We start from the raw sequence: 14,606 nt of genomic DNA on the forward strand, positions 1-14,606 counted from the left end.
ACTCTGGGTATTTAAAGAGCGCCTTATGATTAAGACTTTCCCCTTTTTTAAAGACATCCTTAAAGATGCAAAGCGCTGGGTGCTCTCAGTTCGGTTGGCCAGTTCACGCCACGATCTTGGATCTTACCAAGGAGGCTGCATTTGTTCAGTAAAGCAACCAGGTACAGTCCCCCTGCCGCCACCCGCTCCGCGCCCCGCGCACTTCCCTCTTCGCCGGGCTAACTACCCCTCCCCCCGGGCCCAGTCCGCGCGCCACCAGCCCTGCAGTTCCCGGACAGCATCTTCGCGGTTCCCAGGGCAACGATTCCTAACCAATCAGAGAGCTGGACGCGGGCCTGCGATTGGCTGGCGGCGCCAGGGGCGGGTCCGAACCTTCCGCCTTCGATTTAAAAATTTGGCGCGGAAAGCCGGACCGCGGCCGGCACCGCCCCTTAGCTGCGCGGGGCTCGAGCGCGGGCAAACCCGCGCCCGGAACCACGGTATCCCCGCCCCTCCCCCTCGCTCGCCCCCTCCCCTCTGCGCGGGAGCTCAGCTCCTCCCTCCACGGCCCCCGGCGGAGCGAGAGGCGGGAAACGGCCGTCTCTGCCGCTGCCCTCCCGAGCCCTCTCCCGGTGCCGGGCCGGCTGGGCGCCGCATCCCTCTGCGTCCCGCTGACCTGTCAGTTCACCTCACGGTTGGAGCCGGCGGGGGCTGAGCGGGGACTCCTCGGCGCCCCTTCCCCGCTCAGGTCCGGGAGCCCTCGTGTCGGGCCGTCAGTCGGTCCTCAAGCAGCGCCGAGGTGGGTGCCGCGGAGGGAAACGCCGGGACCGGGACTGGCGGGCCGGCGGGCGGGCAGAGGGAGCGTGACCGTCCAGGAGCAGTCAAGCCCCCGATTTGAAATTAACCCGCTCCCGGCGCGAGCCGATCCCGCGGGCTGGGAGGGCCGCTCCCCTCCCCCACGCCCGCTCTTCCCGGCCCCGGACCCCGCGCGCCAATCGGAGCCTCCAGACAAGAGCCGGCGGCGAATCAGGGTGTAGGCACCGCCCTCCGGTCCCGCCTCCACGACAGAGTTGGGGGAAAAGTTCAGCAACTTTTTTTTCCCCTTTTTTTTTTCCGAACACCCCCTCCCCTTGCTAAAGTTGGGGAATGAAGTTTGGCCCTGCCGGGGCATGAGGGCTGAGACGCGGGCGCTCTGCGATTCCCAGTCCGGCCGTCCCACTCCCTGCCTAGCTCCAGATCTACTCACCTGCCCTCCGGACCCCAGCCGGCACCATTCCCCCTTCCATCTCTGGCATGCATTATTGTGCTGCCCACCACCTGCCCCATGGCTTCTAGAAACTGGTGTGTAGAAGGAGAAGCTTGACTAACTGGTGCCCAAACTCGATGGGCGTGGGGTCTCGGCCGAGCTGTGAGAACTCAGGTGGGGAGGAGGTGTAGTAAGGTTGAAAACCCGCCAAGCCTGTTCCGGGCGTCCGCAGTCTTCCCTCTCGTGGTCTTCCACCCGCTCCTCCCTTTCCCCCCCCTCGCCGGCTTCCCTCGCTTTCCCCTCTTTTTCCGGTTTCCGAGCCTCAGACAGCTTCAGCATGGAATACTGTAGAGTTCTAGATTAATAGCAGGACTGGGAGACGCTCTAGTCCAAAGCCCTCGTTTTGCAGACAGAGCTGCCTTGCCGGTGCCTGGATTGTGTGCGCCCGTGTTGGCTTGCCCCGCGGTTCTCTGCCTTAAAGCGTTTCCCCTTTTCTGGGGACCCGTGCTGGAGTTGCGGTCCGGCATGTATTGCCCAACCGCGCCTAGATCAGGGCGCGCATCTCCCGACGGTTTGGTTTGAGCTCTTTCCCCTCTTTTGTAGTCTCGCGTCTCTAAGTTCCAGCAAGGCCCACGTCCAGGATCTCCCAGGCTCGCTCATGTGTCAGGGAAGCACCAAGGCTGACTTGCCGCGCGGGACATTCCCATATTCCCGAACGCAGTATAAGGGCGGGGATGTTGTGATTTAGAGGCTGGGGTCGCCGAGCCGCAGCGACCGACCGTAGGGCCTGGGGTCCGGGTTGCGAACGGTGGTTCTTTCTCCCCGCGAATTGCGACCCTGGGGTGCGCAGGGGCTGTGGTGCCCCTGTCCTCCCCTCGCCGCCAGCCGCGGGGCACGGGCCACATCGACTTCAGGCACTTCTACCTGAAAGCCCGCCTTTCGGGTGCTGTGCAGAACGTCTCAGATTTAAACTAAAGCGAAGGTCATTGGGCAGAGGTCTCACCACCGACAGCACTAAGCAGCTGCTTGTTCTTGAGCCCAGGTACCCCTTTTCCTCAGCAGAAGGGGGGCGGATGGTGTTTCCGCTTTAGCCACTATCTGTTTCAGATTGTTGCCCTCCCTGCCCCCCATCCCCAGCGCTTATAGGGTGCTCCCGCTTCCCTGTGTTCAGAGGCGGTGACTAACCGGTTCATACCTGATCTACATGGCCATTGATGCCCCAGGGGTCTGAGTGCCAAGGACCTGTAAGGCAAACAGTGCAGCGAGCAGCCACCTCTGTGATGCACAGATGGCATCTCATTTAATACTCAGCACAGGTGTTCACCATGGGTCAGGAAAGTGAAGTAGCGCATTTTACAGTAACGGTCCCTAAGCGGCAGGACTGGGGTTGGAAGCCAAGTCTGTTTACTCCTAAGGGCTTTCCACTGAAAGCTGCGTTCTTCAGGTGCTGGTGCTGGCCTCGCCTACTTCACAGGATAGTTGTGTCCCACTTTATAGAGAAGAAAACTGAGGTACGAAAAGGGTTAAGTGATGGCCAAGTTAACTACAGAGTCAGAATTGGAATCCAGGTCTACCTGCTCCCAGTTCATATATCCAATTTCACTGCCTCTGGAAGTTCCTCTGGAAACAATGTTGGTGACGCCTGAGACCAGTCTGTAAGCATCTACCCCTCCCCATACCCCCAGCATAACCAAATAATAGGAAAAGTGGGATATAGCCATTCTTGTTTGGATGCCAACTGTCGTATCTTACTGAAACATGTGAAATTAAAATCCAAGTCACTGACTGATGAAAAGTAGCTCTACTAAGAGTGAAATGAATGAGTTTTAAAGTCGTAACAGATCTTTTATGTAAAGGTAATGAAAAAGCAAGCTGAAGTATTTCCACTCGACACTGCCTCATGTGTTGATGTGAAATTCAGCACGAATATAAAGGGAAACTTTACTGTTCACTGCATAGCCGAGCAGGAAGGAGGAGGGGACAGGTTTGAAGTCTTTTTTGTTACTTCCCCATCCAACGTGTTTTGCGTTCACTAGCTATAAAATCCAAGGGAATATTCATTCGTTCATTTTGGGTCCTTCGTTCACCATGTTGTGTAATCTGTGTCTCGCTGAAGTTAGACCAGTTTTTCAACTCTGCGCTTAATGGTTTGCACAACGTGGAGGGTGAGGTGTTGTGTAAGACACTAAGCACTAAAGAGGGGGGAAAGAAGTAAGGGGGAAAGATGAGTGTCACCTGAGGTGTCTAGATTCAAAGGACACGCTCAGGATTTGGGAATCCTGTTTTGTCATCATCACCAGAGCCTCGCAAGGGTGGTGGGGTGTGGAAAGAGCAGCTCCCCGCCCCCAACCAGGCGGGCCCAGGGCTAGAGAGGGAGGTGCTCTAGCTCGTCTCCTAGACCTTTTTCGTCTTGCCGCCCCACCTCCCAAGTTCGACCCAGTGGGGCAATGCGGGGTTGTGCTTTTTTGGCAGCATGAGTTGGCATAGCCACCGCAAAAGAGCCGTCTAGGGCTTTAAATGGCACAAAGCCCCGTGTGCTGGATTAGCTCGCAGCTGCTCCCGACCAGATCTCGGTCCTCCCGGATTCTTTTAACTAGTTAGTTACTTTGTCTCCAGATGAATTGTGCTGGGTCCAATCTGGGCAGGGTTTAAAGCAGGTGGATAGAAGGGACGCAGGAGGCGGGACAGCCTGGAGCTGGCTTGTGCCCACCGTGGAGCTAGATTTGGTCGGAGCCTGCTGGCCCCGGCAGGCGGCTGGGTAAGAAGTCCCTGTCAGCTCTCCTTGACTTCCTTTGGGAAACCTCATTCAGCGGATGAGCCCTGGATGGATATTTGCAGCCCTGGACTCAGCTGCAGCAGCAACAGTTGCTGCCATATATCGAGCAATTACCGCATCTAAATTTTTTAAATGCCTTGGGGATAACTGAACACAAAATACGGAGAACCCTTTTATAGAATTGGAGTCTGAGTTCTGTCCTCATCTGATCTTTTTTTTTTTTAAGATTTTATTTATTTATTTACAGAGAGAGAGATAGCGAGAGCAGGAACATAGGCAGGGGGAGTGGGAGAGGGAGAAGCAGGCTTCCCGAGGAGCAGGGAGCCCGATGTGGGGCTCGATCCCAGGACCCTGGGATCATGACCTGAGCCGAAGGCAGATGCCTAACGAATGAGCCACCCAGGCACCCCTATTGTAGCATCTGATCTTAAAATTGCCACAGAGCTGAGGATCATGTAGTCTTAGTGCTTATTTGTAGATTGGAAGAACCCATTTTTTTCCAGGTTCTAGAACATTAAAAATGTATATATATACCAAAAAGTGTATATATACAGGTTCCTGGGGGTGGGTGGGTGGGATTTCTTACATGAAAAAGTCCCAGTCAGTGGAGGAATCCCATAACCTCCTTGATCAGCAATTATTACCCTTTGTTTGAAGTCTGGTAACAAAGGGTAACTGTTCTGATCCCCTTCAGAAGGCAGATTCCTCACCTCCTGTCTTGATCACAACCTTGTCCATTCATCTCTGTTACAGACAGCCCGCCTATACCACTGTGAGCTCCTGGAGGGCAGGGAAAGGGACTTCCTTATCTCTCTCTCCCCCCAGTGCCCAGCTGGGTGCCTGGCCCATAGCAGGGGCTTGATAAATGTTGGCTCATTGAATAAGGCCCTAGTTTTGAGTGCCATCTCACCAAGCCCAGAGGATGCCTTGTTTTTTAACCTCTTTATCATCAGGGCCAAGTTCAATGCCTGACACCTACTTAGTTCTCAGTGTTGGAGAAAATGAACTCATAATTACCACCCTTTAAATTTTTTCTTTTTACTTTAGCTAAATAGTATTTCCAACCCCTCCCATACTCATGACTCTGTTTTCTCTATTCATTTACTAAAGCATAATATCCTGAACGCCTACTCTGCTCCCAAGCCCTAAATGAGGTGCTCTGTACATACAGGTGAGTGAAAGAGGCAAAGTCCTTGCACTTTTGGAATTTACAGTCAAGCAGTAGAACAGTGCCTGGCACAAAGTGTTAACTACTATTATTATTACTATTATCTTGTTTTTCTCCTATAAATATGAGACCTCTCTGCTACCCCTCAATTTAGCAAATATGACTTTTTTCTATGTTCTTCCTCTATTGTACTTACTTATTTAGTTAGTTTTCTGTAGGTCTTTTTCTTCCCTTGGAACCCACGTTCTGTTCTTTCCTCCTTTGGGCCACATGTATGGGTCACTTGCTCTGAGCCCAGGGACTGCTGGGTACGGTAGCTGCCCTCAGGTCAGAGCAACAAGGCCAAATTTTCACTTACCACTCTTCTTTCTCTCTTTTTCTTTTCCAGGGACATGGCCTTCATTTGGAGAAGTTGTTTGCTTTTCTGAGCCTTTCAGACTGCTGCTTCAGAGTCCCTGGAGGAGGCCTGCTGTCTCCTGGAATGATCAGTGAAGTCAGCTTAAGTGAGTTAGTTAAAGCTGGGCTGGCTCGCAGTTGTGTCCTGGAGTGGGGAGCCGGGAAGACAGAGCAGGTTCCTGATCAGCCAAGGCAGCCTGGGGGACATTGCCCCACAGGGTTACAGGCAGTCACCGGGCCTGCCAGCATCCCATTTCTTCCTCTAGCAGGTATCTTCTCCCTCCTTGGCACCTGTGAATTCCCCTTAAACTTCTGGTTTCCAGGATCTGGTCTGACCTAATATATCCCACGATACCCAGATGTCATTGGGTAAAATTCAGCTGCTCACTGTGCTGCTTTATCATACTAAACAGAGATTGACTAGGACATACATAATTCATTTTGTTGGCAAAATACTTGGGATCTTCTGAAAAGATGTAGATAGCTCCCCTCTCAGCTTTAACTGCAAATGCTCAATAAAAACACAGTATTTTTCAGTATGGAAATCGGTTGCAGTAATTGCATTAGAATCTGCCCACAAAATGGATCGTTTTACATGTGCTTTTTAATCAGTGCTAAGCTTCGTTCCAAATTCAGTCTTTGAAATAAGAATCTTATTTGAATAATGCAAAATGACACTTTTATTAAAAAAGGGCAAGATATTGGTTAACCAAAATTTTGAGGTATTTGTTATCTTGATGTCATTGTGAAAATGTCCTATCTGTGTCATATCCTAGACGGCCGCCTCTGAGGGAAACTCAGGGTTTGGAGAAGGGAGCAGGAGAGTCATCTTTTACTCCATTATCTTCTTGGAACGAGGATAGGATGTGGATACAAATCAGGCCTTTGGAGGGAAAGAGATCTTGGTTCAGAATCACCTACCTCATCATGACATCTGTATGACCTTAGGTAAATTACTTAACCTCTCTGAGCCCCACATTCTCCTCACTGAAATCAGGTTGCTGTGGGGGTAAGATGGGATAATGGACGTAAAGGACTGAGCACAACGTTCGCACATTAGGGTAAATACTAAGTGATAGTTACTGTATATTATTATAATCCAGGCATTTCTGAATGAATAAAACATTGAAATGAATAAAATATTCAAAACATTTGAACGAATGAAAACATTCATTTTTGTTTTTATTTTTTCTGGTTGTAATCCCTCTGGGGAAAAAGATTCCTAGGAGCCAGACTATTTGGCCAGGAAATCATTCCTCCTGGCCACCCGGGTCTGCATTCTCTGCCCCCTTCTGCTACCTCCCGCCATCCCCTGCTACTCTGTCAGTGCTCAGCTGTTGGGGCAGATCTTTGGAAACCTACAACCACTAGTCTGCTTCAGGTTTTTTTTTGGACTGAATTTATAGAAATGCTTGAGAAAAATACATTGAACAAGAAAAAATCCTCTACGATAACATACTTTTATCTCTTAGTAGAATTAGTAAGTGCATCATCATTTAAGGTTTCTCATCGAGTTTGTTGGCTCTTTTAGTACATATTGCCTCCCTGCTCTCTGCTGTTCTGTATCTCTTCTCCCAGCACATCCACATCTTAATTCCTCTAAGCACAGCCCAGGACATAGAATTGGATTTGGTTAATACTGGCCAGCTGGCTTAGAACCCAAAGACTCTGGCTCTAGCCCTGTATGTGGCACCTGCTAGTTCTGTGACCTAGGGCAAGCCATGGACCTCTCTGAAACTCAGATTCCTTTTCTGTGAAAGGGGCTGGAAATGTCAGTGACCATAAAGACTTCATTGATGGTGTGGGACCAACTGAGGTGATGAATGTAAAAAAAAAAAAAAAAAAAAAAAAAGTTTTAAAACATTGTTATTTGATTATAAGGAAATCGTTTTTTTAATAGGATCCAACATCTTGCTAGCTTATTGATTTCCACCATAGGAACCGTCACGTGCTGTGTGATCGAAGACACGCCACCCAACTCCTGAGCTGCATGTGTCCCCTGTGATATGGGGGGAGCAGACTTGCTTCCTTGAACCTTCCAACATGGTATGACTCAATGCTGACGCTGAACTCCCTTGGAGCCTGGAGGAGGCACAGGCTTTGAAGTCTGGCAGACAGACAGACTGACAGACTGCTTCAGAGCTTGCTGTCTTTTTGTTTTTTTCGGACGTTTACAGGATTGTCTCAGAGGGTCCCGGGTATTTTTGAAAACTTCACAGCAGTTTGGCTGAAGGGCAGTTTTGCCTGCAATCAGACATCAGCTGTGAGCAGACCTCTGCAGTGACAGAAAATGGATGAGACCAAGATTTAGGCCTGTAGTTTCCAAACCCCAGGGGCCCATTTGATAGAACCGGTTTGCTTTGGCACGTTGAATTTTTGTTGCCTAAATAACAGCGCTCCCTCCAAGAACTGGGATGGCTTATTGGTCCCTTTGCCCTTTTGCTGCTCTCGAGGTATGGCTCAAGCATTTCAGACAGGCCTGCCCCCCTGGCCCCTGGCTCAGGGGCCTGCAGCTGTGTCAGTAGGCCTTTGAAGTTCACACACCCCAGCTGACTGGTCAGCAGCCCCTGGGATCATCTTCACCACGCTTGTCACAGGAAATCAGGAAAGGCGTGTGGAAGCTGGTGTTGCCTGAGAGGCGGGGGAAGGAAGATGATGGGGTCCTTGATGAGAATATGGGAGGAATTTACCCAAATTCAGTGGTCCAATTCCATTAGCGGGGATTCTTCCTCGCTGCTCTTTCTCCTTCTGGCTCAAAAGCCATACACTGAGCTGGTTTATTTTTAACCTGATCCAAGTATGTGCCAACTAGTGCTTTGGGGGGGCTTTAACACAATGACAGTATGTTGTGATGTTGGTGCTTCTGCAAGATCTGGAAAGAGTTTCTGAATCATCAAAATGTGAATATTTGTTCTGGGGAATTTGAGTGCAGAGTATTATTAAATACTTTTGTATCCTCTCTTTGGGGCCCTGGCATTCTTTCGTTTGGCATTTACTTTGCGCTCTCTTTGGACAGGTACTTTGCAGGTGCTTTACGTTTTCATCACATTATTCTCTTAACTTAATCTTCACATCCATGAGAAGTATGTTGTTTTTACCCCTATTTTGCAAATGAGAAAAGCTCTGGGAGGTTAAAACGGGCTGAGGGTAACCCAGCTAGCAAATAGCAGAGCACGTATACCTAACTGTTCCACCCTTAAGCCCATGTTCAGAACTTCTACTCTATGCAACTGGGAATCAGAATCTTTCGTGGACCGGCAAGCCTCCGTTTCTGTCCATGCTACTCATATTCAAAACCGTACAGTTATCTCCTCCTCCTCTTTATCCTTGCTCTGCACATCCTCTTGGTCACTGAGTCCTGTCCTTTGCCTTTCCCAATGTCCCTTGCATTTCTTTTCATTCTCACCCCTGGTACTGCATGCTTGGATGGCTGCAGTAGCCTCCTAGTTCACATTGTCACCAGTCTTTTCCTTTTCCATCCTTTCTGCTCACCCTGCCAGAATCATCTTCCTTTAACACTGCTTTGTCCTAAAATCTGTCATTTAAAATGTTCCAGGGACTTTCCATGGCTCATAGGATAAAGTTAATATTCAAGGCTTGAAATCGAGACCCACCTCTCTACTTCCCACCCCCAGACACAGATGACCTCAAAACTGATTTCTGGCCTTACCCATCACTTCCGGCAATAACTTGATGTTGCCTTGGGTCTTTGTTTTTTTAATGTTATCTTTTGTTTTTAAGATGTATTTATTTATTTTAGAGAGAAAGGGCAGAGGCAGAGGGAGAGAGAATCCCAAGCAGACTCCATGCTGAGTGCGGAGCCGATGCAAGGCTCCATCCCACGACCATGAGATCATGACCTGAGCTGAAATCAGGAGTCGGAGGCCCAACGGACTGTGCCACCCAGGTGCCCCTGCCTTGGATCTTCTGACTCAGGATCTTTGCACATGCTATACCTTCTGCCTAGAATGTTACACATCTTTCTACTCAGTCTCCCCTCTGTTAAAATCTCCCCGTGGCCTGTCTTCAGTGAAGCCTTCTCTGGTTGCCTTGCAGGAATGATGCCCCCCGGAGCATTTTGTAGCGCTTCAGTAGTACGTGTCACATGTAACCCTTCCTCCCTAATCCCAGCGTGATGGTGGAAGGCGTGCATGCATGTGCGCGTGCATCCCCTGCTACGGTCATTGTCATTAGCATAGTGCCTTGTGCATAGTGGGCCGTTACTTGGTTGAATGAATGAACTAATGAAGAGAGGAAACTAACTGGGAAGAAATAAGCCACATTTTGGGCGTTTACTGTGTGCCAGACAGTGTTCTTAGTACTTTTACAGGTAATAATTCCTTTAATCCTTGCATCCACCCCAAAAGATAGGTGATACTATTGTCCCCATGACAGAGATGAGGAAACCAGGGCCCAATGAGCTGAACTGACTTGTCAAAGAATTAATGATAGACCCAGGATTCAAATTCACGCAGTCTGTCTCCAGAACCTAGGTTCTCACTATGGCTGCCTCTCCGTGGACGGTCCTGACCCTAATAGGTTCATTCACATAGGAGCTACTTTACGGACTTAAAGATTTATCATGTGTGACAGGTTCAGGAGAGTCTGAGAATGGTTAAGATCCAGGCTTCCTCTTCTTTGTCACTACACGAAGTCTTGCCCACCTCAGCAATGTGCATTGGGCCAGTTGGTGAGCCAATACAACCAGTCCCAGGTGCTGGAGCTCCCTAGGTGACAGATGCTATGTAAAGATGAAGGACACGTTTAATGTTCTAGGAAACATGGTAACTTGATTACACAGCCGTCAGACTACGGTCCTGGGGCTCCTAGAACAGTCCACGTTAAGCATGAGATGATTACTTGGTTAATAATCCTAATTGGCCTTGTGCACTACCCTATGTTTATCACTCCTGTCTCATAATCAACTTCTATATTTTCCTTAACTTTACAACTCAATCTGTGTACCAGAGTGATGGCAAACCCATATTTATCTAATTTAGCGAACATTTGCATGTGCTGCAATTAGACTCCCATGTTGTGTGATCAACGTCCTTTGCTAATTGCATAATTCCTTTTGCATTTACTTGTCAGAAGGCATCCTTTATGTGTATGTGTGTGTGTGTGTCTCCATGGTTTGCTGCTGGTTGGGAGCGGCATGTGGAATCGCAGGCTGAGGCACCTGCCATGACAGAACCAAAAGCCTTCTGGAGCTGGGAGGAACCGCCTTCCTTGTTTACAGGTGAGGAAACAAGGCCCGAGAGAGTGAAGGGACTCCTATCCAGTTAGCTCAGTCCTGGGAAGTCCTGAAGGCACGGAAGGATGAACACATCTGCAAAGGATATCCCCCCAAACCATTCCAGTGTAGAAAATTCCATGAATAATTCAAACCAGTCTTGACAATTAGCATTGGAACTTGAGTCTGGACAAGATTAGGCCAGGCCTAAAAGAAATCAAGTTTCTGGCAAGGCAGAATCTTAGGATATTCTGAAGTTATAACCCTTAGCGATTGTTTTTCAGCTTTGGGCTGCTTACTGCCAGCACGTGTCTCACTGTAAGGAAAGCAGGCTAACCTCCTTTCCCTTCCTTCTGCCTCTTTCTGTAAGATTTTTTTTTTTTATTCCTCTATAAAGCTAGACAAGAAGAGAGTGGGAGATCCATCCAGGAATTAGGGATTAGCCTAGAAAGAATCAGAATATTAGAGCTGAATGGGGACCCAAAGACCTGGTCTACGGAGCTGGCTGGACAGGGTGTGTCTAAAGTCCCACTATTGGTCGGTGGCGGACCTGGGAGGCAAGTCTGTCTCTTTACTCAGAGTTCAATCACAGCACTCTGCTAAGGAAGGGACCGAGAGGACAAGGTGTGCCTTGACACCTCACACTTTCCTCCCTCCCTCAGCACCTTTACATCCTGCCTGGGAGCCCTAAGCCAGGGGTGTAGGGATGCAGAGGTTCAGATCTTCATCTTGGCTGGGATGAAAGGGCTAGGGAAGAGGATCCCCCACCCCCAGTAGAGAAGGATCACCCTGGTCCCCATTGTGAGCATTCTGAACCCAGAGAGGATTTAAGAGAATGCAGTGGAACCCAACATGGTGCTGGTCCAGAGCGGGAAATCTGCCAATATTTGCAGAATGAGCGTGTGCACTGGCCTGGGGATGAGGATGGGGTGAGGCTAGAAAGGGAAGAGGAGGCTAGCTATTCTACCTGTAGTTTCTTTGCTGGGAAGGCAGAGGAAATCACGAGAGACTCGTCACAGTGGACTTCCTCTCCTCACCTGCCCAGGAAGAAAGACCTGGTCATTCCTGTGGAAGCACCAAGAATCATCAGGGCTGGAAAGCAGAGTCCAGGGGTGTGCTCAGAAAGAAGAGGAGAATGGCCACTGACCACTGCCAAATCTTCTGAACTGGGAAACCTTCCCACTGCTGCTGGCAGCCCTGGGAATGCCCCGCTCTCTCAGCCTCCAGTGGCTGCAGCGCTGCGAACAGTACCCTGGCACCCACCCCCTGGCACCCGCCACCCTCTATCAGATAGACCCCGTGTGTCTCCCGACTCCGGTCACAGTGTCTAGGCCATAGTGGGTGCTCAGCAAATGTATATTGAACGAACGAATGCATGGATTGTACACTGTTGAAATGCGCGGCTGTCGTCAAGTTGGCAGGGAGAGAGAACGCATGGAATTGCCAAAGGACTATGAAAAACCTTTTAATAGCCTGTATAGATGGGCCAGAGCTGTAAGATTAAATTTACCCGCTGCAAATGGAACACAAAGTCTCCATTTAGTTTTGAAAGGTCGATTGCCCAAACAAAGAGTGGTAAATGGGGCGCAGCCCAGATTTTAAGAAGCCAGCGGGAGTAGGTCTTGGTGGGCCAGAAGCTCCACGTGATTAAGATGGTGATGTAACTGCTAAAATGGGACTGGATTCTATAAGGTGAAGCTGGATCCAGACCGATGCAGGCAACACTCCCTGTAGTTTCTGAGCTCACTCAGGTCACATCTGGGGTATAATGTTCAGTTGGGGTTTTATTAACAGCCACACCTTAACCTAGGTCTAGTGCTTTAGTTTACATAGCGTTTTCCCAGGCATTATCTCATTACGCTGTCCTAATGAGATGGTTTATATACCGGCAAGGGCAAGCTGACATGCTCAAGGTCACCTAGCGAGCGGGCGGCAGAGCCCAGCCTTCTGACCCCTTGTCCACACTCCTTCCACTGCACCACACTGCCTTTATGCAGGCCAGAGCCCCCCTGTGCCGCATCTAGAAGCAGGACCAGCGTGACGCTTGTCAAGTGCTGTCAACAGTGGACACGCTCAGATGGGCACCTCGCTATCAGACAGCCTGAGAGCGATGTCTCACAAACCACCTTTCCTAACTCGGGAGGGCTTTTACAGGCCAGCTCACACTCGCAGGCGAGGGACCCTGGCCTGTTTCAGAGCTGGTACCAGACAAACCTCGAACATCACCTCGCCTCTGAGTGAGCCCAGGAGAGGACAAGTCCCCGTCCTTAGCTCACTGGGTCCCGCAGAAGGGATTTGTGAGCTGGCCTGCAAAGAAGGGGAAAGGGAAAAGAGCTGACGTCTGTCAGATACCTATTAAGTGTTGGGCTCGAGACATTTCATAGATTTGTTTCTTGTCATTAATGCAGTGCCTGTTTCTGCAGCCTCACCGTTCAGCCTGGTCACCATTTGACTCCTCCACCCCCTGCTGTTGGGTTGTCATAATAATCCCTCACATCCATCTGGTTTCCCCCAGTGGCTATCCACTTTCCAAAAAAGTCCATGAAGAAAAACAAAACAAAAAAACCCTGCATGCTCTCACTTAAATATGGAATCTAAAGAAGTCAAGTAACATAGAAGCAGCATCGTAGAACCATGGTTCCCGGGGGCCGGGAGGTCGAAATGTTGGTCAAAGAGCACAAAGTTGCAGTAATGCAGGATGACTGTGTCTAGATACCTAATGTGCAGCATGATGGCTCTTCTTAAGACTATTCAATACTGGAAATATGCTAACAGAGTAGAATGCAGGTGCTCTCATCACTAAAAGGTAACTATGTGAAAAGGCATGTTAGTTTGACTACTAATCATTTCACTATATATATGTATATCAAATCATCATTTTTACTAAAAACAAAACAAAGGGATAGGTAGGGCAGAAATCACACCCTCATTTCATAATGAGGCACAAGAATGCCCTTCTGTCCTTTTATCTGTCCATCCATCCATTCATCCATCCTTTCGTTCATTCATTCTTTTTCTAAAGATTTTATTTATTTGATAGAGAGAGACACAGCGAGAGAGGGAACACAGGCAGGGGGAGTGGGAGAGGGAGAAGCAGGCTTCCCGCTGAGCAGGGAGCCCGATGCAGGGCTCGATCCCAGGACCCCGGGATCGTGACCTGAGCCGAAGGCAGACGCCTAACGACTGAGCCACCCAGGCGCACCCCCTCTTTCATTCATTCTTTACCAAATATTAACTTACTCCTCTGTGCTAGGAACTGTGTAATACATCAGGGAAGCAAAGATTTCTGGGGAGCTCTTGGGAGAGATACAAACTTATACAAGAAAAGGGGATATCAAATTTGGGGCTGATAAGCAGGGAGGCCATGCTTTTACCTGAGTGGTGGGATGTCATTGCAGACTCTGACCAGCAGGTGGCACTCCGGGTCCCAGGAGGCCCCCCGCAGCTCTTTTCAGCCTTCACGCTTTCATTTTATATTCATTACTGTACTTAAAATCAAATTCTAAGTCATATCACTGAAAGACTGTGTTCAATTTGATTTTAATTCCATTTATTTGATGTTAATTGTTCCATGCTCATCTAAAAATGGTCAAATTAAATCTAGTTGTGTCAGGGCTTCCTGGGTAAGTGAAAGACTTGTCCAGAAATTTAGACTCCTAAATAAATTAGCATCTCTAGTGATTGGTACTAGCTCCTGAAGTCCTTTCATAGGAAGTGCTCATAAAAAGTTAATGCTGCTGGGAAAATATCTGGAAGGATACACTTTAAGGTGTTGCTTGTGCAGTCTCCCAGTGGTGAGAATACAGAC

General features: G+C 49.2%; 1 long non-coding RNA gene across 1 annotated transcript in view; it reads left to right on the top strand.

Annotated features, from left to right (window-relative positions):
• Positions 1-13,793, top strand: part of LOC118015684 — a 34,000-nt gene extending 20,207 nt beyond the window's left edge. The window contains exons 7-13 of the long non-coding RNA XR_004680681.1: positions 54-161; positions 5,112-5,172; positions 5,558-5,672; positions 6,342-6,513; positions 7,504-7,611; positions 9,622-10,804; positions 11,844-13,793. This is a non-coding gene — a long non-coding RNA (uncharacterized LOC118015684). The remainder of the gene's footprint in view (positions 1-53; positions 162-5,111; positions 5,173-5,557; positions 5,673-6,341; positions 6,514-7,503; positions 7,612-9,621; positions 10,805-11,843) is intronic.
• The last annotated feature ends 813 nt before the right edge of the window (positions 13,794-14,606 follow it).

This window comes from Mirounga leonina, unplaced genomic scaffold (assembly GCF_011800145.1).
Source record: "Mirounga leonina isolate KUSES-001 unplaced genomic scaffold, KU_Mleo_1.0 Mir_166, whole genome shotgun sequence".
In the NCBI taxonomy this organism is placed as follows: Eukaryota; Metazoa; Chordata; class Mammalia; order Carnivora; family Phocidae; genus Mirounga; species Mirounga leonina.